The sequence below is a fragment of the Ictalurus punctatus genome, chromosome 28 (assembly GCF_001660625.3).
Source record: "Ictalurus punctatus breed USDA103 chromosome 28, Coco_2.0, whole genome shotgun sequence".
Classification (NCBI taxonomy): domain Eukaryota; kingdom Metazoa; phylum Chordata; class Actinopteri; order Siluriformes; family Ictaluridae; genus Ictalurus; species Ictalurus punctatus.
The window spans coordinates 14565784-14591819 of NC_030443.2; positions in this window are offsets into that span (position 1 = coordinate 14565784).

Consider the following 26036-nt stretch of genomic DNA (forward strand, 5'->3'; position numbering starts at 1 on the left):
CTTTTTATCCCCAAACAGCAGGAGCAACTGGACTGTGTCCATCACCATATGGCAGCCTTTGACTTATGAACCCCTATTAAAAAGACCCTTTGTCTTTTACACTTAACAAAATTGAATTTCACGATAAATAGATGCAGTTTGTGGGAAGCAGTTAAAGCAATGTGAGGAAAAAAACAACTTTGAATATTGGATATGTCGTCGTTGCCATAGGCCTTAAAACAGAGACGTGATAAAACTTCTTCTGAGAAGGATTAAATAAAATGTTGTCAATTCATCACTTTATTGTGTTTTGATTATTATGTCTTGTTTGGCTCGACAGCTATTTTTGAGAAATGAACATTTTAAAGACGCACCTTGCGCTACGGTCCTGATTAAGTGTCCTAAGCAAAGCAATGAGGAAAGGGTCTGTTTACCTATGCTAAACAAAGTAATTATTTAAGAAAATAGAAACAATAACTGCATTTGTACTCCATGCTGTTACTATTCCTATCACATCTTATGCCAGTGGAGCCAGTTTGCCATCTGCATGGTTATTACTGTTATTATCTTGTTCGCACTGACTATAGTGGAGCACTTCCCAATTCTAATTACTTTCATTCAGCCTATCTGCAGGTATCAGTGAGTTCAACTGAATGCCTTTTAAGACCTTTTTAACACCCCTTGCTATAGTGTTATATATCAAACATGAATGCAACAAAAACACCAAATCAACACCAATAGACGTGAAATCAAGAGCTTTTTGAAAATAAATAAATAACTAAAAATATAAAACTGTGTAATACCTATTGTGCTTAGTTTAAATGATTTCCTATAGACATGCACAGTAGGTTTCTTCCAGCAACAGCACAGAGCCACGTCTGAACATTTTTCACTTCCAGCTATTATTCCAAAATGTTTTGAGAATGTTCACATCTCTTGTGAATATCTTCCTCTGTTTACAGCTAATAGGTGCGATATTATTTTGAGATACTTTGTTATTAAGCTGTACTTCCATTCATCTGTCTTAAGCTAAATATAGGCATGTGTACAAGCTCTACAGAGCTTCAGGGAACTCGAGAAGTCTGAAGACATTCTAAAGTAATCTAAAGTTGAAGACTAACTGATCTAAAGTGGAAGTGTTGCCAATATTTTTCCAAGCTAATGGAATTAATAATAATAATAAAAGCAATCTTGGACAAATTGATAGATAATTGTATTCATGCTTATATCTAGCATGTGCGATATTGCTAATGTTATGTTAACTGGATTTTTTTTCCTGTCAGATTCAACTGGTAAGTGTATAAATATCAGACTTCTGAAAGGAATAACACTTAACAATACACTCAGTAATGCACGGTTTCTGCCTTGGCTTCCGCCTCGTGCCGCATCACACCCCCTGTTGTGCATTGTTTTTGTATAACAGCACAGTCTGGATTGTGTTATTCCGCTTATACCACGGTGATTTGCCAACAAAAACAATGTTTAATTTATTAATGAACAACATGTTGTGTATGGTCTATAGTTAGATTTAATGTTGTGGAACATCCAAGAGACAAGTTAGTTCCTGTTCTCACTTACATTATAGCCTTGATCAACAATCATTCCCTCACCAGCCTTGCTCTTTCTCTCTCTCTCTCTCTCTCTCACACACACACGCATGCACAAAGAGTCAGTCATTTTACAGAGAAAATGAAGGAAACAGAAAACAATACCAAGACAGCCGGTGCTTACGACCGAGACTTCTTCCATAAAACAAAAAACGTAACCACATCAACGACGACTTTGTTAAACAACCTGTTTTTAAATCATATTTGTACTAGTCTTAGATTATGTCACACATGTGCCGTCCAAATCCCTGTGTATGAGCTATAACTATAAAAACAATAACAGTTTAGAACAACTGCATTAATATTAATGTTACGGCCGGAACTACCTGTGCTGTTATACGAAAATAATGCACACCTTCTGACCATTCAAGCACCCTGGTATAAACACATAATATCCTATTTCAATCAAATCATTTTATTAAGCAATAATAAATTACTAAAGTGTAGATCAAAATATATAAGAATACCGCTGTATATGTGCTAGACTTCAGTGCTTTAACCAGTGTTGCCAACATGCTACATTTGGTGGCATTTTTGACCACTTTAGTGACTTTATTAAAAACTTTTTAAAGCAGATGTTAGCAACTGTCCTGAACTTATGGGCTTGCTTTACCTGCTCTCCAGCCCAGGTTCTGTCGTCTCACTGCCAGTGTGTAAGTCAGTGGTCACCAACCCTATTCCTGGAGATCTACCTTCCTGAAGACTGAAACTCCAACCATAATTGTGCCACCTGACCATCTAATCGTTGCCTTAAGAAGTTCTTGCTCAACTAAAAAGGTGTTTTAGATTTTGAATGGAGAAGAAACCTGCAGGAAGGTAGATTTTAAGGAAGAGGGTTGGTGACCGCTGGTGATCCTGACTCAGTTGTGCTTGTGGCAATAAATTGATGTTCCCAACACCCAATCACTGAGCAGCATTATTCCCAACATCCAATCACTGATCAACATTATTCCCAACACCCAATCACTGAGCAGCATTATTGCCAACATCCAATCACTGATCAACATTATTCCCAACATCCAATCACTGATCAACATAACATTATTGCCAACATCCAATCACTGAGCAGCATTATTGCCAACATCCAATCACTTATCAACATTATTCCCAACATCCAATCACTGTTCAACATAACATTATTCCCAACACCCAATCACTGATCAGCATTATTCTCAACACCCAATCACTGATCAGCATTATTCTCAACACCCAATCACTGGTCAGCATTATTCTCAATATCCAATCACTTATCAGCATTATTCCTAACTTCCAATCACTGATCAGCATTATTCCCAACATCCAATCACTGATCAGCATTATTCCCAACATCCAATCACTGTTCAACATAACATTATTTTAAATCGCTGTCATGTTTCTATTCTATTCTGAGTGTCTTCCGAAAATCATCTTTCTTCACATAGTCTTATTTGTAAAACAAATAAATCTTATATGCAAATAATCATGACAAATCAATGAATATGCAAATGACATCCATGACATCATCCAGTGACTTTTACCAACTAACACTGAATGTGGTTTAAACATCTTCACTTCCTCAAAATCTATTTAATGCCTTTTCATTCTTAAGAATAACCTTGAAAAAACAACAACCTTACTGGCAATTTCACACAATAAAACTCCCATTTCTTGATTCAGCTGTTACTTGTGCATCTGCTCACTTATAATAATGAAATAGGAGGAAATAAAGATGGAAGAAAAGATTATAAGGTACTTCTGCAGTGAAACGTTTTCCCAAGCTCTTTCAGATAACAAGCTATATTTTTATAATTCCCAAATGTGCAAGAGTTGCTATTTCCCTTTTACTGTGACATTAGACCTGGGGTACATCACGCTGTGTTCTTTTTATTCTGTGTGTGTGTGTGTGTGTGTGTGTGTGTGTGTGTGTGCAAACACGCATATTTCCACTGCATGTGAACTCTCTAGAGTAAAACCCTGACTCATTGATCATTTCATATAAACCACAGACCCAACTTGCTCATGACTCTGTGTGTGTGTGTGTGTGTGTGTGTGTGTGTGTGTGTGTGTGTGTGAGCGCATGTGCAAGTCCTACCTCTCATTTCTTTATACCTCACCTGCATCTGATCCAATCTTCACGGCTATGGGCGCTGGTTTAATTTCCTTAGCAACCCCACTCTCTCTCTCAGTTCATCTCTCCCTCTCTCTGTCTTTGTTGTTGTCCATGCGATCTGCTAATGTAATCCCTTTATGTCCAGCCCTTGTACCTTATCGCATTACGCTGAGCCTCCGTGGCCGTGTGTGTCCCACTTAATGTGGTTCATTCGATAAAAACAGATTGATTGGTGCGCGTGATTGATCGACTCATTGATTGATTTCAGCCTAGATAGTAGGATAGATGAAATTTAAAAAACAAACAAACAAACAAACAAACAAAAAAAACCCAAAACAAGACACTCTACTGCATTCATGGAGCTGAGGTATATTTTAAATGATCCACTGATGTGTATTATAAACATTAAGTTCGTTGTTGTGCCATGGTGTGTGATTTGACCATCGACCCTTGAAGGATTAAAACGCATTTCCATTAAATCCATTAACTTTTCCATTCCATTAAAGTTCCTTAAACAACACTGCAGCTTACACATTTCCAATGCATAATTGAGGCTATTATTTTTCCTCACATGCAGTTTACTAGCTGTCTTTTTTTTAAGGTCATGCAAACCAAATACTTTATTATAGACTGCTGGTGCACTTACCAACGTCCCAGATGGGAATTATAACTTCACTTATAGATTTAAACCTTCTAAGCGTCCATATAGAGGCGAGCCAAATTCTGATTTATGCCTTAAAATGTCCATGTGGTTTATTTTAAGTGGGGACGACAAGGAGAGCTTGGAGTCATAACTGTTGAACGTTATTAGCACTGCTATTAGAATTTTAGTAGCTGTACATTTTAAAGAATCGCACCTTAATTTAGTGTCTTTTCCTTATTTCGGGATTCAGAAAGTGCTCCCTATTAGGAAAATTACATTAATTTTCATTTTGGATTTGCAAATTAGACAAGATTTCATGAGAGAATTTGATATGAAGGCTTTCACATCATGTAAATATCTGTTGAGGTTCGGTTGGTTGTTATAACACAGCCGTCTTGAATACTCGATTCTGATTGGTCAGAAGGTGTTGATTAATTGTCTATAACAGCAGCTCTTCCAGATTTATATTAATGTGCTGGTGCTAATACGTTATCGTTAAAATTGTATCATTGTTATGGTGAAATTTTCGGTAAGGTGTTTATTTAGCATTTTTGGAAGGAGTCTCCAGTGTCAGTTTTTTTTTTGTAACAGTCAGAGTTAACTCGTCAGGACAGAGGGCTTTGACAGCTGCAAAAAAAAAAAAAAAAAAAAAAATATATATATATATATATATATATATATATATATATATATATATATTTTTTTTTTAATCTTACTAGCTTTGCGAGAGATAAAAACAGAGGCTGGTGATGGATTGAGGCTGGATATAAACATGGACTGTTTATAGCTAATATAATGTAAGTGATAACAGGAACTAACTTGTTTAATGGACCTTAAACATAACTATAAATGGATAAAATATATTATATGTTATTCTTTAACTAATAAAAAAAAATATTGGGAAATTGGTGTGGTAGAAAAGGACTAAAACATTTGTTATATACCCGTAAGAGACCATGCATTACTGTTTTTTTCTTTCTTGTTTTCTCATGTTCTTCTCACAACGTAATTTGATCACAAAAAACCTCACGCCTTGTGAATAGGACTGGTTTTGCATGCATGTTGGCGTCTTCGCCATCGCCATCATAAACGTAATAACTGCCCGCTGTAGAGATGGACTTTATCTCTGCGTTAAGAGAGAGGGGTGTCCCCTTCTCAAATGTCTGGCACTAATGTAGAAGTCATCAATCAGCGACAGACAGAGTCATTTCAGCTTGAGTGAGTCCCTGATCAAAGTAAAAATGAATTTGTTCGTCCATGATGCTGCGGGGCTGTGCTAAGCTTTTCCTGCCTCCGGAACAATAACAACAACATGTTGTTATTTCGAGTACACAGAAAAATTAAGTCACGATCACGAGAAAACATCTTTTCTTATGTCCAGATCACGAGAAAATTAAGTCATGACCACGAGCAAACAAGAAAGGAAATAAATAATAATACATGGCCGCTTACGGCTTCCGTATTTATTGGAAATAAACCACTTCGGCAGGTTAACAGTAACTCCGATATTTGACACCATTCCGTCATTGATTATTTTCCTACAGCAGCATGCGTGGTCATGTTTTATTCCTTGCATATTCCTTGCAGTACTTTTCCAACACTCGCTTGCTTGTTGCAGTGTTATTTTTTTCATAACTTGGTTATCATACCATGAAAGCGCTAAAGCATAACAGCCTGAATTTCCATACGCTTGAAATAGATTGCATCCTGCCAGTACTATGTATATACATATATCAGCATTTACAAGACATGTACAGGGTAAAACAGTTATTTATACCACTATAAGTGCTGTATCACAAGCTAGAAGGCTCTGGTATGGCATGATGCTTGTATGAGAGAAGAGATATACTGATTGTTAATTCATTTATAGGAGAAAATGTGCGCTCATTCATAAACTAACCCTGTGGCTCTCTTGGCAGTTGAGTGATTATGTGGAACTCTGTGTGTGTGTGTGTGTGTGTGTGTGTGTGTGTGTGTGTGTGTGTGTGTGTGTACATTTGGTTAATAGGAAGCCTGTCACTGCCTCAAGTGGAGCCCTGATACCCTGGTGTATGCTAATCCAATCAAGATTGTTTATCATTAATTAGTGGTGATGACTAAAAATAGCAGAGGCAGTGACAGTGGTCTGATAAGCGGCGCAGGTTTAGAGGGAAACACGGCATCTCACGACTCGAATGCTCCACAGCCCGCAGCAAAAAAATCAACACACACTCAGTGCAGTACTTTGTTTTTGTTGCATTCTGTTGTCCTCGGTTGTCCTTTTACGTTCCCCCTGCTCGGAAGTTTGCTTAGCTAGGGCACGATCCTAGAATTACCTGCAATAAACTGCTCTCAGATCATCACAAGGAAGCATCTACTAGCAACCTCAAAAAAAAAAAAAAAAAGCTTTGTCAGTTCAGGCTTTATCTTCTTTTCCCACGTTCTCAAGCTTTAATCTGAGTGTGTGTGAGTTTGCTGGATGTTGTAATGCGGACTGTAGGACAACCACTGCCATGGGGATTACACACAGCCATGAGGTGTGGATATATTCACTGTATGTCACTCTGCTTTATCCCGAGCAGCATCATGGTGGATCCGGAGTCTATCCCGTGAACTGGGCGCTATGGGACGCTCACACGTTCACACACTCATCCATACACTCTTTGCCCCCGTGCTACCCATGTATAGGTCAGCATTATTCAAAAAGGTGGAAGTTAAAGGTGCTTAAATTCACGTGAAAAACTGTTCTGAAGCACACACATGGTTCTACAGCACCCTGGAGAGTCAGGGTCACACCAGTCTGTTTCTAGGACCATTTAGTCTATACTTTTTCCTCCTTAAGCAAGGAAAAAAATGTAATATGCACGATGAGAGACTGAAGAAATAGGTCACTATTTATCTAGTGATCAAGCATGATAATGGCTACTAACTTATACACATTGCAACAACAAAATGATTCGAAATAATAAGGTTAGCATTGTGTTTTCATTGTTCTTGCCAAAACAACAACTACAGCATGGAGCTAGGATTAAATTGTTGTTGTTGTTGTTGTTGTTGTTAATTCAACTTCAACTGAAAAGCCATCACCTTTTGTATTTATCTTGTGAATATCTTATATCTCATTAATATTAATGTCTTACTAGGAGCACAAAAAGGTCTGACCTTCTTGTTACAGGGGCACTGGCCTCCCCTGCAGCCACTGTTTTACAAAAATGTCACTAATCACCGGAAAATGAACAGACACTTCAACACAGTGTTTACCCTCATCAAGAAAACCATACCTATTAAATAAACTCGTGGTTAACACATTTGCCTCACACCTCTGTTGTTAGGGGTTCGAATCCCGGCTCTGCCCTTTTGGGGATTCCTCCAGGTACTCTGGTTTCCTCCTCCAGTCCAAAGACTTGCACTGTAGTCTGAGTGGCATCTCTAGATTATCCATAGTGTGTGAATGAGTGTGTGTGATTGTGCCCTGCAATGGGTTGGCACCCCACCCATGGTGTCCCCCACCTTGTGCCCCAAGTTCCCTGGGATAGACTCCAGGCTCCCTCCCTGCGACCCTGTGTAGGATAAGCGGTGCAGAAAATAGATGGATGAATGTGAACATCCCAAAACCAATACACCCCCTTCCTTTGGTAAACTGGAAGAAGACAGGTAATCAATTAACTAACATAAAGTCTTAGTAAGGTGTCAGGCCACCACATGCCACCAGAACAGCTTCACTGCACCTTGGCACAGATTCTACAGGTCTCTAGAAGTCTACTGGAGGGATGAACACCAATCAAAAATACATTCAGTCAACTGGTGTTTTGATGGTAGTAGTTGAATGCTGTCTAACAGGACACTTCAGTCTCCCATAGGTCTTCAACTGGCTTAAGTTCTGGTGAAAATCGTAACATGTGTTTTACGACACTTTCATCCTTCTCAAACTATTCAGTGAGCTCTCGTGTTATGTGCATGAGTTTCGATAAGCTGGCCGGCAGGCTGTTATTCATTCCAGTAATCTTGTCAATTCTACTACACCAGACAAGAATACGCACAGGAAATGGTGTAAAATCCTTAAGCAACAACTTCAAGGCCGTTTATGAAGCCGTACATGCTAAAGAGACTAGCTTGTTAACTGATTGTGTAGTTTCCACAACAGTAAGTATGGTAAATGGTCTGCACTTATATATCGCTTTTATCCAAAGCACTTTACACTATGTCTCATTCACCCATTCACACACACGGTAGCAGAGCTGCCATGCAAGGCGCTAACTTGCCATCGGGAGCAACTCGGGGTTCAGTGTCTTGCCCAAGGACACTTCGGCATGTGGAGTCATGTGGACCAAGAATCGAAACACCAACCCTACTATTAATGGACAACCCGCTCTACCAATTGAGCCACAGCCGCAGCCAGCCAAGATGCACGTCTGGAGATATCACAAATAATGACTGTTACAAAGAGCCAACGATTAGCTCTCAACTTGTACAGTAGCAAAGGTTACACATGAAGAAACAAATCTGAAGAAGGTTGGGGCATAAAGAGTGGTCATAAAATATCTTTTGTAAGAACTGTTAATTACAATATTTTTTTCCACAAATAAGTATGTATGCTTCTTGACTGTTGTGAAGAAATGTAGCTAGAAAAAAAACTTGTCAGATATTGGTGAGGGAACGAAAGAATTAGCTGTCCACTCCTGCTTGTTGCTGTGCTTTTTAGTTGCTCCGAATTGCATGAGACTTGAGAATTAAAGTTTTACTGGAGCCCTTCATCTTCTGCCAAGAATTGCTAAAGCTGTTGTCACTGAAATGAGATATAAAGTACATTTCATGCACCTTGCAATTTGTAAATTACAACAACTTACTTCAACCATGATATTTAATCTGTCATTTTTGTTACGTTAATTGAGTATTTGCAAAGAGTTACTCTGTAGCTCGTGGGATGGTGGGAGTGTCTTAGAGCGGTGCAAATGGGTGTGTCTTTGGTGTGAGTGGTGTGGCAAATGGATGTGTCTTTGAGCAGTGCAAATGAGTGTGTCTTTGAGTGGTGTGTTTTTGGTGTGAATGGTGTGGCAAATGTGTGTGTCTTTGAGTGGTGTGTTTTTGGTGTGAATGGTGTGGCAAATGTGTGTGTCTTTGAGTGGTGCAAATGGTTGTCTTTGAGTGGGGCAAAATATGTGTCTTAGAGTGGGGCAAAATTTGTGTCTTAGAGTGGTGTAAATGGGCATGTTTTTGAGATATTTAAGTTACTCAAGTATCTGCAATGGGTCACTTTGTAGACTGTGGAATGCTGGGCATGTCTGAGTGATACAAATGGGCATATCTTTGACTGGTACAGATGGGCATGTCTTTGAGTGCTGCAAATGTGGATGTCTTTAAGTGGTGCAAGTGGGCATCTGCATGCTAACTCAAAAGGATGTAATCATAAAAAACATTTTATGTTGTTTCGGGTGAATTTAAGTTTATATGCGGGTTCGAAGAAGCCTGGTACAGTATGTGGAAAAATTGTATGTTTGGATTGTGTGTGTGTGTGTGTGTGTGTGTGTGTGTGTGTGTGTGTGTGTCCATAATATTTTGCATAACTGCAAAGCCAGAATCTAGCCTGAAGCTTTTCTCTCGTTCTCGCACACACTTAGATATTAAATGAAATCATTCCAACAAAACAAAAACAGGAAGGAGACAGTGAAGCATATCTGACGTTATGCCTCAGGACTTTACATTTGTGACATGATCTAATAATTTCATTTTCCTAACCATATTAGAAAGCCTAACATTTTATGCAAATAATTTAGAAACACATTATTAGGAGTCAGAGACAGAGTTATGGTTCAAAACAGTTCTGCATTTTAAATATGCTATATTTATAGAATTGTCTCACACTTTAAAATGTCTAACAATTAGACCTGTCACGATCACTACTTCTGTTGGACGATATATTGTCCCAGAAATAATTGCAATTAACGATATTATTGTCATTTTAAGACTATTTTATGCCACTGATAATAATGATGATATTATAGTACAATAATGCATGTAGACCCTTTCAAAAAGAAGTGAACCTTTAATTCTTAACAATTAGGGATGCACCGAAATGAAAATTCTTGGCCGAAGCCGAATATAATGAAAAACTTGGCCGAAGGCCTAATCCCGAACGTGTTTTTTTCGCGGGTTTTTCCATTTATTTTGCCATTTTTTTCACCATTGCATAAATTAAATAGTCAAAATGTGCTTTTTACTATTTTGTCTTGCTTTTCAAAAAATAATAAAAAATCAATTACAAAAACTACAATTTCAAAATATTTATTTAACACTGAACATTTTTTTCATTCCAGCAGGCATAGGCTACCAACAACGCACAATATAACTTTAAATAAATAAATTAGTAAAATAAAATATTTTGATGTGGTCATCTTTGAGCCCCCCTTGAATAGCCGATGTTCGGCCTACAACTGACTGCTGAAAGAATGGAACACTGTGTAGCCTACAACAAAAAGTGCATTAAAAAGTGCATTGACAAGAGTGCAGAAAATGGTTCTATTCGGTTCTATATGGTTGATTATATTGGGGATATGTACCGCTCGCGTCCCTGTACACCTCACGGAGTATTATAGTGGATATAGTATAGTTAGATACGTTGTTAATGTTATGTTCCTTGATAGATTTAGTTAGTTTAAACTATAGATTAGTTCATTTAGTCCCCACTGGTTTTTCCGCTCCCAGTCCATAGTACTAGTTCATGTTTCTTGTTTTGTGTTGTGACCCTGTTTTCTGTGACCGCGACTTTGATTCCTGCTTTGCCCCGTTTATGCCTGTTTGCCGATCGCCCGACCCTTTGCCTGTCTTGACTACGTTTTTTCGATTACGATTTGGATTTGTCTGCCTGCCCTTAAATAAATACGTCTTTACCTGCTTCCGTACTCTACTCCCTTACGTCTCGCGAAATGACAGAATACTCCGGAACAGAAACAAAACAAACGCACGTGTCCACAGTAAACAATGTCATGGTTGTCAACATCCGAAGAGCATGCGCTTGCTGACCACGTGCACGTAGCTCGTGCATGCGCGCGCCCCCTCATCTCTCCGAGCGCGCTGCCGGAAGTGGAGGTCGTGACATTCACGCGTCTCACTCTGGTTGCTAGGCTATTTGGTCGCGTCATCAAACACGTCATTGTTCGGTCAAATTTATTCGGACTTTTCACTTATTTGGCCGAATACCGAAAGTGCTTTTTTGGCTTTTTTTGGCCAAATAATTTCGGTTGCATGTCTATAAACATTCGGTGCATGTCTATTAACAATATTCAAACTGTCAAAAAATAGTTTTTGTCTTCTGATAAAAAAATATCCTTTAAATTTAGCCAGTATTTCTGTCATATTTATTAATTTTGTTCAATTTTTCTCAGACTAAAATAGCGGTGAATGTTAGTCAGCAACATTTTAGTTGACGAGTAAATACAAAAATTAAACCAAACATTAACACATTTTATATATACTGTAATTTTCTGACTATTGAGCGCACCTGAATATAAGCCGCACCCACTAATTTTAAAAAGAAAAAAAAATTTGTACATATATAGGCCGCATTTGTCTATAAGCCGCAGGTGTCCACGTTGTAACATGAGATATTTACACAGAAAGATGTTACACAGAAAGATTTTTTTAACTTTTAATTAAATACGTACCGTAAATGCTTTTTTCTGAACAGTGCCTGTAACACGGCTGGTTAAAAAAAAAAAAAAGACAGTTGCCTACCAGGAAAAGTCATTGATCGCTATCTTCATCTTCGTCACACACTTCCTCAGTCTCTCTTTCGTTGTCGCTCTCGACGTCACTTACATCTCGAGGCAAATTCACCCTTGAGCTTGTGCTGTCCTCTTCATCACGCAGCAGTCCAGCCTTTCGAAACCCGTTGGTGATAGTAGATTTTTTGACACTGCTCCATGCTGTTAGGATCCACTGGCAGACTTGAGCAAAAGTTGCTCTTCGCATGCTATTTCCTTCTTCGACAGCCAGATCGATCGCCTTTATCTTGAAAGCTGCATCATATGCATTTCTTCGTGTGTTTTCCATGACGAGGGTGTGTGCATGAAGCGCAAAATGACTGATCTGAAGAATTTAGTGTGAGTGCGTTTGATTTAATTCGAACAGTTTCATTGGTCCACTGTGACCTGTTCGGTAATTTCATTGGTCCGATGTGAAGAGGCTAAATGTTTTGGCGACATGAAGCTCGTTAGCCCGTAAAAAATCCGTAAATTAGCCGCATCGTTGTTTAAGCCGCAGTGTTCAAAGCGTGTGAAAAAAGTAGCGACTTATAGTCCGGAAATTACGGTATATAACAAACATTTATTGACAAAAACATGCAAAAACTGAACTTGTTGTGAAAACTTGATCTCCTGAAATAATAATATTACAATGACACACTACTGTAATACATTACTGTGAATTGTTTATGCTTTAGTTCTTCATTGTCTGTGTTTTAGTGCGTTGTTACGGAAACAGCGTATTCACGACGTGACTTACTGTTCTACCTACTGTAGCGCAGGTTATAATATTACGTTTATGTTGTGTAAATGTCGGATTAATCTCGTATGTGTATATAGGAAAAACTATGTGCATATTGAAGTACCATTTCAAAACAAACTAATTATATACAAAAAAATTTTTTTAAATGCTATAATTATTTTACAGTACTGACTGTCACTTGACTTATTACTTTATGTGACTCAAAAGGCCTCCCTTTTACTGCTCGAATTTGAAACGTCAACCAGGACGGTTTTAATTAAATGTTATTGTTTCTGAGTTTAGGCGTTTTTTCTCCAAGCTCATTTCCTTGTCTCATTTAAAAACGCCTTAGTCCATAGAGACTTGCTTCAAATTTGTTTTTTTACAGATTTGACATGCAGATCACTGTTTTATCTCATTTCCATTTTCGTTCCTCCCGAGACACGCCTGACGAATGGAGGCAGTATGTTACAACAGCTCTGGACCACAGCAGATTTAATAGATGTTTGTGTAAGAACCGCATGGGCTTCGGCATTAGGTTTTAGTGCTGCTCATGAAAGATTTCTTGCATAAAGACTATAAAAATCATAAAATATAACAATATCTGTGTACCTAAGGGAACTGCTGGTGTTTAACTGGCATGCATACTTGTATTTCGCGTTATTTCAGAAGCCTTTGTCTGCTATGTTTTATATTTTTCAGGGAAAAAAAAACCACGCACAATTTCAACAAACTACTTCTCTCAGCAGTTGCACAGCAATTATAAGGAATTAGGAATTACAGCCTTGTGCCAGATCTAGTCTATAAAAGAGCTGACTTCAATTGCAAGTCCCAGCTATTCAAACAGTGAAGCGGTTGCACTTCAAACATCACAGCCTTGTGCGATGCTGCGTTATTTCCGCCTGCCAATAGACAATTATATAATCAATTTCGCATCAAAATGCACAACAGATTTTATGTGTGATTTACATCAATGCTAAAATGAGCAATGTGAAGATTCATCAAGTGAAAGAGGGCAATACTGGAGTCTGAAGAAAGAAGCACCACAAACAAACGAGGTACTAAGCCTGAGCCGTCCTTGTGTCTAAAGAACAGAGGAAAATCTGAACTTCCCATGCAGCTTCTGTATTTTTTTTTATTGGCCCCACAGGGAAGGGTAGACAAATCGCTTTTCAATGCATTTAGCAAGAAAAAAAAAATAAACAGAAAGAGCTCAGGGCTAACCCTGTGGTGAACATGTTCCAAATATGTTTACTTTATCTGACAAAAACAGTCTCTAAGACTAGCCACACACCATCCCAATGATCGGGGGACATGGCCTGGTTCAAGGCTTGTCGCTACTGACTTTTTGCCCAAAAAAAATCCTCAATGGTGTGTCGTCATTACGATTATTTTACTGCTCTGGATCGAGTCAGCGCTTCCCCGATCCCAAATTTTGATCGGGCTGCCAGAGGTGGGATACACAGCAAAATCACCAGTGTTGATTTAACACCCACAGTGTAGAATTCACACCCTGCAGTGTTTATACGAGTCCATTGGACTCGTATAAACACTCTGGGTGTTAATTCAACACTAGGGATTTTACTGTGTACCCGCAATAGCCAATGAGAGCGAGCGAGCGTAATTTAACATAACGTAACGTCCACATGCATTTTATCCAGTTTGCTGCAAGAAATAACAATTCATTTCCGACTCACTTCCAGCTCGCACTGCAAAGTGTATAAGCTGCGCCTTCTGCCAAGATTTCACCCATATTCTTTTTCCTCCTGTTTTTGTTTTTCGCTGCAAAATATAACGCATGCCAAGAGAGGCAGCTGACGACGTCAACCGTCCTCCGCATTTGTTTTTCTTCTGAAGTCACTTTGATAAAACGCGAGTTTCTGTGAGATCTCGTGTCTGTGAAATCGTTACTACAATCGACAGGTGTGCGGTCTCGCGGTCTGGCCGAATCGTCGAGTGTGTGCGCTTTTGGAGGATTACAATGTTAAAAATTGTTTGAAACGGTCCTTATGTCTGTGGTCTCCCATGGTTTTTAAAATCGGCTACGATGAAAAAAAATCGTCTAGTGTGTCCCTGGCATTAGCTGACAGTTCACAAGAAGCCACCTCATATGAAAACCTATGAATGGCTAAGATTCGTGTAAATGGTGAGGTAAGTGGTTGTCCTTTTTTTTTCTACTGTATATAATTTTGCCAGTTACAGTAGTACCCAGGGGTGGACAAATCAGTAGCCTTGGGCATTACCAACAAACACATTTCATCCCAAGCGGACAAATAGGTTTACGAACCTGAGAAAGAAAAAAATAAACTCCCTACTGACTTTTGCAAAAAAGTAAACATTTTAATTCAGTGTGTATATTTCAACCTAATGTGCCTAACAGTGGAGCGATGCCTCGATGATGTCCGACGTGCACTACACATTATCTGGCTGACAATGGAACAATTTGTACTAGGCAGATAAATCAGCGTGAGAGATGACAGATGATTTTCAGAATAAGGAACATGCAGGTTTATGGAACTGAGCATAATTAAGCGCAGCATAAAGCTGCCAATATCTCCTGCTAACACAACATACAACAGTCACCTCGTGGTTAAACATCCATCCATTCATCCATTTTCTGTACCGCTTATCCTACACAGGGTCACGAGGAGCCTGGAGTCTATCCCAGTGGAGTCGGTGTACAAGGCAGGGGACACCCTGGACGGGGTGCCGATCTATCGCACTGTGGACAATTTAGAGATGCAAATCAGCCTACAACGGATGTCTTGGATTGGAGGAGGAAAGCACGGGGAAGCACGGGGAGAACATGCAAACTCTGCATACACAAGGCGGAGGCGGGAATCGAACCCCCAACCCTGGAGGTGCGAGGCAAGCGTGCTAACCTCGCACCATGAGTCACCGTACACCTCATGGTTAAACATACATAGAGAAAATAAAGATGCTAGTAAAACAAATAATATTTTTTACTTGCGATATGAAACATTCTTGCCGTTTTTTGTCAAGGGCACAAAAATTAAGTGCTACCTCAAAAACTTCAGGGAAGGATAAGGACTATGGCTAAACAGTTGCCCCCTTCTCAGGAATTCATATACTCCGTTCAAATCCTTTAGTCTGTATTAATGCACTTAATTAGCTAACTAGCTTGATTTATGTTATTATTTTACATAAGCTACCGTTGTTCACCTAGGCAATTAGGTTTCTGGGTAACAAAAACAATGGATTGGACACCGCATTGGAACGTCCTCTTGCCCCATGAGCTAGGTAATAGAATGAACATTTATCCACCTACTGAATGCCTACAAATTTTAATCAGACGGCTTGGGATATGAGCTTGTACTGCGTTACTCATGGTAAAAGGTGAACTAATTAGTCCATGGTAAGAGAATGCCAGAAGGTCAAATCCTTTTCTTGAGGGACATTTCTTGTGGATATTGGGGGGGGACACATTGTGGACGTTTGGTTACATTTCACTCATAATCATTTCATCCATCTTTTCTAGTTAGACATTAGGATCTGCTGCGTATGTGTGTGGTATAAAAGTGATCATTTATAGCCTGGCAGCCAATTAATAAAATAAATTGCACCACATTTGCAAAGATGGCAAGTGGATCTGATTATCATGACAAAACTATTCATCACATCATCCTCAATATATTATGCTTGTATTAGATGTTTATTTGAATGTTGAAGCTTTTTATTTGTATTTTAATCTACTAGACTATAAAAAATACTCTCTTGCTTTTCTGCTACAGCGTAGTCTGCATTTTCTAGCCCCAGCTTTAGGGCTTGGGATGTAGGCTCTACAACACTTAAATGGTAAACCATGCCCAGTATGTAGTGAGCATATACATTTGGTTGAAAGCCATTTAGCATTTGGCCTAACTATGTCACAAATTTTCTCATTCAGACTCAGTTTCATGTCGTTTTGTTTTGCATTTTGTTTACATTTCCATGTGTTCCATTTGTTTCTCTTCTAGTCCTGTATCCACCTAAGTCCTCTCATTGGTGTGTTACCTGACTGTGTTCACCTGTTCTGCGCCTCACTCTTAATTAGTTTGTCTATGTATACCCTGCTTTTTCTTCGTCTCATTACGAAGATTTGTCTAGTTGTGTTTCTGAGCCTCGTTTCCTGTGTTCTTGTTTTCTAGTTTATATTTCACGTTCCATGTTTAGACCCTCCCCTCTGTTACCCTTTTTATATTTACCTCTGACCTCTGCTATGAACTACGATTACGATTCCTGGTTTTTCTCCTAATAAATACCATGCTGATTTTATGCACTTGTGTCCTGCCTCATGAACAAGCACGTTAAAAACAGTGTTTGAATTAAGGGACTTTAATAAAATATAACGTATACTGGAATAGGGACATATAATGGGAAAGAGACAAATAATAAATTACTTGTATGACAATTAATCATCAAACTCCATGATTGTGACAGAGCTGATAGCAGGTAGTCCTAATCCACTAGGTGTGGTTTAGAATGTGTGTGTGTGTGTGTGTGTGTGTGTGTGTGTGTGTGTGTGTGTGTGTGTGTGTGTGTGTGTTCGTGCATGCATAATGGTTTTCTGAGTTCCAACATCTGTAGCGTTTCACAGTTTTACATCCAAATCCAATGTTACAATCCGGTTTCTCAATATGCCAAAGCTTTGCCCACTGCTGCTATGATCTGCTATGCTCCATTTGCCAAGGAAAAAGTGTGAGATGTATGTGTGTGTGTGTGTGTGTGTGTGTGTGTGTGTGTGTGTGTGTGTGTGTGTGAGAGAGAGAGAGAGAGAGAGAGAGAGAGAGAGAATTGGTCTGCAAGCCTCTGCATGATCTTGGCACTGCTTCACAAAGTACTGTCATTTTGAAATATCCATATAATACAAATGTAATGTCTATGTAATAAAGAATAACTTATAAATAATAAATGCATAATAATGTTAATGATACCATTTGATCTGTTGATTAAAAATTAATTTTCATTAGTAGAATTCTACCACTGACTATGGTCAAGTTTATATTGAGACACAATATGCACACTATGCTACATGATCAGTGCGTGTCCGGTCAGTGTGCACACATCTTGTGTGTGTATTTAATCGCTGACGTGGGTCTTTCCTGCGCTGGCATGGCCGCTGTGCCCTACTGGCTGCCGGCTGTCACAGAGAGGTAGGAAAGGAAGGATGTGGACAGAAAAGGAAAAAAGAAGGGTGTGAATGTGAGGACACACACCCTAAGGTCTCGCTCCTCACTATCGTTTTCCCATAATAATACAAGCTACATGGCCACCCAGGAGAAACTGGCAAAGAAAAAAGGACAGAGATTCTGAGGGAGGAAAAAACGAGAGAGAGAGGTGGGGGGAGAGCCGACATCTACAAGATTGAGAAAGAGATTTATTTCCTGTCCTACTGTCCTCGATATAAACCCACAGGAGAGATTTTTTTTTTTTTAACTGAAAAACTTCCAAGATTTTCTCAGCAACTCCTGAAATCCGATGGCTAAAAAGTGCATCCACTACCCCGTATCATTTCTGTGCAATTATTTAAGAAAACGTGGTAATGATAATGACTTCTTCAGTTTCAAAATTATTCAACCCCTTCATGGCAAGCATCTTTAGTACTTAGTAGAGCACCCTTTTACTGTTATGACCTGCTGCAAACAGGATGCATAGCCAGACACCAGCTTTTGTCAGCGTTCCTGAGGAATCTTAGCATATTCCACATGAGCAATGGATTCCAGTTCAGTGAGATCCTTGGGTTTGCGTGCTGCAACTGCCTTCTTCAAAGCCCACCAGAGATTTTCTAGGGGTTCAAGTCAGGTGACTGTGATGGCCCTGTTGAATCTTCCAGAACTTCTTCTGCAACCAAGCCTTGGTGGAATTTGATGCTTGGGATCATTGTCCTGTTGGACGGTCCAATGACGCCCAAGCTTCAGCTTCCTCACAGACAGCATGAAGTTTTCTCCTAGGATTTCCTGATACTTCAATGAATCCATCTTGCCTTCCACACACTGCAGGTTTCCGGTGCCAGAGGATGCAAAGCAGCCCCAGAGCATCACAGAGCCTCCACCATGCTTGACTGTGGATAGTGTTCTTTCTTCATTCTTCTTCCTCCAGACATACTGCTGATCCAGCGTGCCCAAAAGTTCCAGTTTTGTTTCATCGCTCCACAGAACAGAATCCCAAAACTTCTGTGGATTATTTATATGATTTTGAGCCAGTACTGGTGAACGTCTTGGAGTTCTGGCATGGAAACCTTCTGTGTTTAGTACATGCCTTACTGTGCTCACTGAATCCTCAGTGTCTGTGTCCACCAAGTCTTGCTGCAGGTCTTTTGCAGTCACTCGAGGGTTTTTCACAAACTGCCTTCTCAGAAATCTGGTTGCAGTCGTTGAGAGCTTCCGTTTTCTGCCCCGTCCAGGTATTTCATTCAGTTTATACCCCTATCCAGTTCAGGTATTTCATGTGTTCTGTTCCAGCTCAAGCACACCTGGGGCAACTAATGAAGCCCTTGATTACTTGCATCAGGTGTGCTTGAGACAACACCTCGTTTGCATATTTGCGCTGTTGTGAAGGATTCTGTTCAGGGGGTTGAATAATTTTGAGACTGGAGAAGTCATTATAAGTTGCATTTTCATTTCAGTTGAATTTGAGGAAACCACTTGAAGCATTTGTTGTGTTGAACTATTTCAATTGCAATTGTTTGATTTGTTCACTGCAAACAGCTGAAAGTCTGAAAATGTTTACAGTAAACCTGATTTGCAATGGGCAATGGGGGTTGAATCATTTTGATTGCAATTGTATACATATACATGTATATATATATATATATATATATATATATATATATATATATATATCTCCATGGGCCATGTCTCAGTTCTCATTATTATACACAGAGCTTGTTTCATTCCGTATGATTATTTTGTCATTTCATTTATCTGAATTCCACATGATAATTTGATTATGTTGTGTATTCCAATAAAGCTACACTGTTATTAACTTGACAAAGAATGACAAACAGACAGAGAAATGTTGATGAATTTGATGCTAAAATGATAGGGAGAGAGATAAAGAACAACGGAGATGAACGGAGGAAGAGGATCCAATCTAAATACTGAGAATTAGGACGTGGCCTATATGTTCACAGCAGTGTTTAATGTTCACAGACACACTATGATAGGAGCTAATTAAGCCTGAATCTTCGGCCATTCCTTTAGCTACAATTAGGGAAGGCCATTCACGGACTATTTAAACATTCTTTATTTGCCGTTAATATTGACGACAAAAGATAAGGGCAGTAATCAGTTAGCTCAGATTCATTGGACCCAGCCTTGGTGCTTTATTTAAAAGTAAATCCAATAAATGAATAAAGACACTGGCTATTGTTTCGTTTCAAAGTGACCTAAATGAGTCATGCATATATGCAACATATAGCGTTACCCACTAGATATAGCGAAAGAGAAGAGTGTACACAGGGTTTATGGGTGTTTAGAAGTGAGAGAATTATTTTTGTCATGTGCACTCATGGTACATGTGTTCGGAGTGTGCCTTCCTGTGATGCAGGAGCTGAAAACATGATGCAGTCTTCTGGGAGGAGAACCAAAGGGACACGGGGAAAGAAAGGACAAATGTAGGGAAGGAACAACAAGCTGGAGTTCCATCAGAGGAGAAACTATTAACCACAAGCGGAGAGAGAGAGAGATAAAGCATGGCATTATGAAACCTAAAACCATCAACCCTATACTGTACCTCATAAATTCTCACATACTCGGTGGCATGCAATTAAGGTCCAGCAGAAGCCGGTGCTGATGCCCTTTCAAAGAAAATTCATCATTAAAACATGCCAGAATATTCGAAAGCTAGCTAAGTGAAAAGATGCTTTCGCGCATAAAACGTGTAAAATTAGCAGGTAAAAGATACCGCTGTTCTCGCATGCTGCATTACAGTTTTCAACCTGTTATTATCGCTGAGGCCGTTAACTCTTATGGTGTCATTCCCCAGAAATTACAGTTTACTTTTGCACGGTTTGAGCTAAGGAGCTCTTCTATTTGAGTGAAATTGGGAACATTTACGGTCGCCTTCATAAGTCCTTTCAGCCTTCTTGAAAATGAGCAAAAATGAATAGATAAATAGAACAAGACGCGCGTGTGTGTGTATGTGTGTGATGCGTGTGTGTTTGCCCTGTGATGTATTTCCTGCTTCACAATTCAATGGACTGAAACTTGCTTTTGTCTCCAAACATTCTCCATCAAACATACCGCATTGTCAAGCGTCACACAGCTTTTGCAGACCCACGTCATTGAATTACAAGATAATCGTCGCTAACTATGAATGTTTTTTACAGCCAAACTGATCTCACTCAAACTCTGTAGGTATTGTGAGTGTGTGTGATTTTGTTCGATTTCACACGAATAATCCTGGATTAAAAAGCTAACCTTGTATGCAGCCTGTCAAAAGGAATTCATGTAAACGCGACGATGAGATTTATTCATTGTAAATCCATAAAAAGATTCGCAAAACATTCACATTCATATTACAGCTTGGGATTCTAATGTACAATGCTATAATGTTCGTTTGAGAATCATAACTTTACACTACCAAACAACACGTGTCTCGTTACTGTCACTTTCTGACAGCTGTGATACGAGGAGACGAATACAGCGATCTGAGAGGCGGGGCTAAAACAAAACCGTTTCGGATGCGAACCGGCAGAATTGCAAGTAAAATCTTTACACCCATGAAGAGAGATGTCAAGTACAAACTGATTATGTGAATAGTGACCGGGGCAAGTGTACACGTCTAGAAAAAAGGGTTAAATCTAGAACCTATGTCTAGAACAAAAACAATTGTGGATTTGTGGTTTGTCAAGATATCTCTCTAAGAGATATTTTCACTGAAAGGTTTCCAATTCCCATTTAGAAAGCTAAGAACCTGTAACTATGAGAGGAACACTTGAGGAAACATACAAAAACTGGGGTTATGTCAAATGACAGATTTAAGAAAACAAATGTGGATTTGTGATTTATAATTGTAGCTGTCTTTGCAATTTTTTTAGACAGAAAAATAACTCAGTCGGCAACCTGGAGGACTCCAACGCCAACCCCATTTTCAAGACAAGCATCAATTCTTTGAAAAACAAAGATGGCATGACCGAACACATCACTTGGGCTTTTTGAGGAACGTAACACTTGAGAAATCTTGTATGTCATGATGTCTAGCGAGGGCACACAGACAGCAACTCAGGCTCTCGGCCTTTAGGCCTATTCGGACTGGACTGGTTTTACGTGGCGAGGTGGGTAATAATGTAATTATTACCGGAGTAACTCTTGGGATTTTAGTCTTGTCTAAATGTGTCATGTCAGTCATTTTTTACAGACTGTGTCTGGAAGGATTACTGCGTTTTACCTTTTAATAAATGAAAAATAGAAACAACCCTAGGAAATATAGTGTACGCCATCCGAAGTGACATGATTGTGTTATATCCTGTGGGAATATCCGAGACACTCCAGGAACCGCTCACTGTTTTCTATTATCGTCTCCAAAACAAGAGCAAGCGACGGGTGAGTTTAAAATGCCGAACAATAAAATATAGACAACGTTCGAATGGATTCATCAGAAAAAGCGACACGTCCTCGAGTATTTCCTAGTGTCGCTTTAGCCTATATAATGTTATGGTCATGTGACCATGTAATGATTAAAGCGCAACACGGGTGGCTACAAACAAGCATTTAAGGTCAAAACATCCCTCCATCCAACCATCTACCCATCCATTTTCCGTACCGCTTATCCTGCCCAGAGTCGCAGGGAGCCTGGAGCCTATCCCAGGGAATTCGTGGCACAAGGCGGGGGACACCCTGCACACACTTTCACACACTACGGACAATTCAGTAACGCCAATCAGCCAACAGTGGATGTCTTTGGTTTCCCAGAGGAAACCTCCAAAGCATGAGTAGAACATGCGTACACAGAACGGGCGCGAGATTCGGACCCCCGACCCCGAATGTGCGAGGCAGGCGTGCCGACTGAGGTCAAAAACAATCCGTTTGTATTACGATGAGGTGTATGCGTGAGGTCTACACACTGAATTTATTGTATCATGCCTTCTTGAAGATTCACCCATACCACTTATCCTGTATGAAGAGGTCATAATCACCACAGGAACCCTCCGGAGAACATTGCTCAACTGACAGAGTGTACAGAACATCCGGAAAACGAATCCCGTCCGAGCAGAGCTTTCGTCCATCGATAACCGACCAGCGACTCCGTACAAAGCTCACATGAGGAGACTGAGGTAAAGGTAGTGCTTTAAAAACACCTTTAAAAAGCCAAGCGTTCAACTCGTACCACGACCGCCTCTCAATGTTCACACAAAGCTGCGTTCAGTGTGCGAATCAGTGCGAATCTCTGCACAGTGGAAACCGCATTCGCACAAAGAGAAAGAGGGAATGATGTGTTCACATACAGGCTTTAACTTATGCGCATTTATACTCTATCCAGACTCTGCATTGTGGGTTGGGCTGAAAATGTAATCGTAGTTCATGTGTCAGCAAAATAATATATATACATATATACATATATACACACACCATGTTTGTTCATTGATGAATTCAGATTAAGGTTATATGTTCAAAATGTTCTGCAGCACACAACACATGTCCACATTTTAGCTAAGTTCATTAACATGGAGGGTAAATGTGTAAATGTGTACCGGACTTACCTTTTTTTTTAAAAAAAAAAAAAAATAAAATAATAATAATAATATAAATAAATAGTAATAATAATAATATAGCTAATGAGCTTCTTCCTTCTCTGTGGTCACTGTGAGGGAAAAACCGCGCAGCAAGAAACGCAATATTCTGTCGTTTTTCCCCTCAGAAAAAAAAAAAAAAAAAAAAAAAAAAAAACGAGTGTAAGTTCCACCGTTCAGGTTCATCGATTTAGGGATTTTAAAAATGAGACCAAAAGCGGACACTTGTTCAAAATTAAGTCGCCCGTCCAGTGTGGCAAGTCAGTCAGTCATCAGCATTACCGTCATGTTCCAGCCCATCTCTCTCTCTCTCTCTCTCTCTCTCTCTCTCTCTCTCTCTCTCTCTCTCTATCCCATCCGCGCATCCAATACCTCACCACTCCGGCTTTCTCCTTTAAAAATAGAAAATAGGTGTGTGATTAACACCGAGATTACACCGTGACTCGCGTTCGCGTTTTTCTTCTTCTTCTTCTTCTTTTTCTCCTCCTGTCAGCCCTATTTTCCCGCCTTTCCTCGTGTGCTCGAGCGCATAATGTCACGCGCGAGCGTCTCGCCGTAATTCGTGTGAGGCAAATTAAAGCGCGAGAAGGTGAAATTAAGCATGTGCTGTGCTGAGGCACTGAGAGAGAGAGAGAGAGAGAGAGAGAGAGAGAGAGAGAGAGAGAGAGATGCCAATGAGGGCTTGAAGCGTTAAACTCAAAAAGCCTTTGTTGGTGAGGGTAGAGAGCTTTAAAAACATAAACGAGCATGTCATTTTAAATCCTTAGAAAGAATAGGTTTAAAAAAAAAAAAAAAAAAAAAGAATACTGAATCTCTTCACCTCTAGCCTCCATTTGAGAGAGAGAGAGAGAGAGAGAGAGAGAGAGAGAATCTATGAATACATCTGAGTTCATTTGCTTATTCATTCTTCTCTAACAGTTTTATCCTGGTCAGGGGAACACTGGTCCAGAGTCTATCCTGGGAACAATGGGCACGAGTTGGGAATTCACCCGGAATGGGATTCCAGTCCATTGGAGAGCACTACACACACACACACACACACACACACAGACACACACACACACACACACACACACACACACACACACACACACGGGGCCAGTTAAATTAGCCAGTCCACCTACTAGCATGTTTTTTTGGGAGGTGAGAGGAAACTCAGAGGAACCCACATGGACACCTGGAATGCTCCGCAACTCTGCATTCACAGTAATCCAAAACTCAGGACTGAATCTGGGAGCCTGTAGCTGTGAAAGGGCAATGCTATCCACTGCACCACCATGCTGCCATTTGAATACACATTAATATGCTATTTGGAAACACCCTCATTTCTTTCAGTATCTGAATGTCAATATCATTCATCTTCAGTAATTACGTTATCCTCCTCAAGGTTGTGAAGGATCTGGAATCTATTACTGGAACACTGGGCACGAGGCAGTAATACACCTTAGATCGCACTGCACCATGAACATACGCACATGTTCACATGGTGTGTCTCGATTAGCTCCCTTGGTCGTGAATCAGTATGTCGTGTACACGAGTTCGGGGACTGGTAAGGACCCTGGCTCACTACATTTTGGGACATTCAATTTCCGGCGATATGGCTACGTACTCGTGTTGTAAAACGTCAGCCAAAATTAAAAACTTTAAAATATTTAAGTTTTATATGTCCTATAATTGGGCGCACAGTGGCTTGGTGGTTAACACGTTCACCTCACACCGCAAGGGTTGGGGGTTTGATTCCTGCCACTGCCCTGTGTATGTGGAGTTTGCATGTTCTCCCCGTGCTGCAGAGGTTTCCTCTGGGTACTCCAGTTTCCTTCCCCAGTACAAAGACATGCATGGTAGGTTGATTGGCATGTCCAAAGTGTCCATAGTGTGATTGTGCCCTACAATGGATTGGAACCCTGTCCAGGGTATACCCCGCATTGTGCCCCATGCCTCCTGGGATAGGCTCCAGGTTCTCCGTGACTCCCCGTGCTGGATGGATGGATGAATGTCCTATAAATTTGTTAAATTAATCACATGCATTGCTGTCATGGTACATCAAGCAGGACCATAGGCTAGCTAGTGGGTTTAAAAATCGTTAGACTCAAACATACGGTATATAGAACATCAAAGTTAAAAATCGCTAATATAAGTAATAATAACAAGCTACTTACATTTGTAGACAAATTTGCTTTAATGAGTATTGATGCTCCCTGGTTTTTGCGGTGCATTGTGGGATTTTTTTAGTGAGCGAACGTTCCACTGCAGTGGAAGAATTTTGCGATTGAGACAGCCCTTAAAATGGCCAACTCCCTGATCAGTGCCCTGACTACTGAACTGGGGACCTCATTGAGATACACCGACAGTTTAGCCTAGCATAGCCAGTTCACCTACTAGCATTTTTTGGGAGGTGGGAAGAAACCTGAGGGAACCCACATGGACATTGGAGCAGATGCGAAACTCAGTATAAACTGTAACCCGAGCTCAGGATTGAAGCCCCTGTAGCTTTTTGGGGCAAGACTCCCAGCTGCGCCACCATGC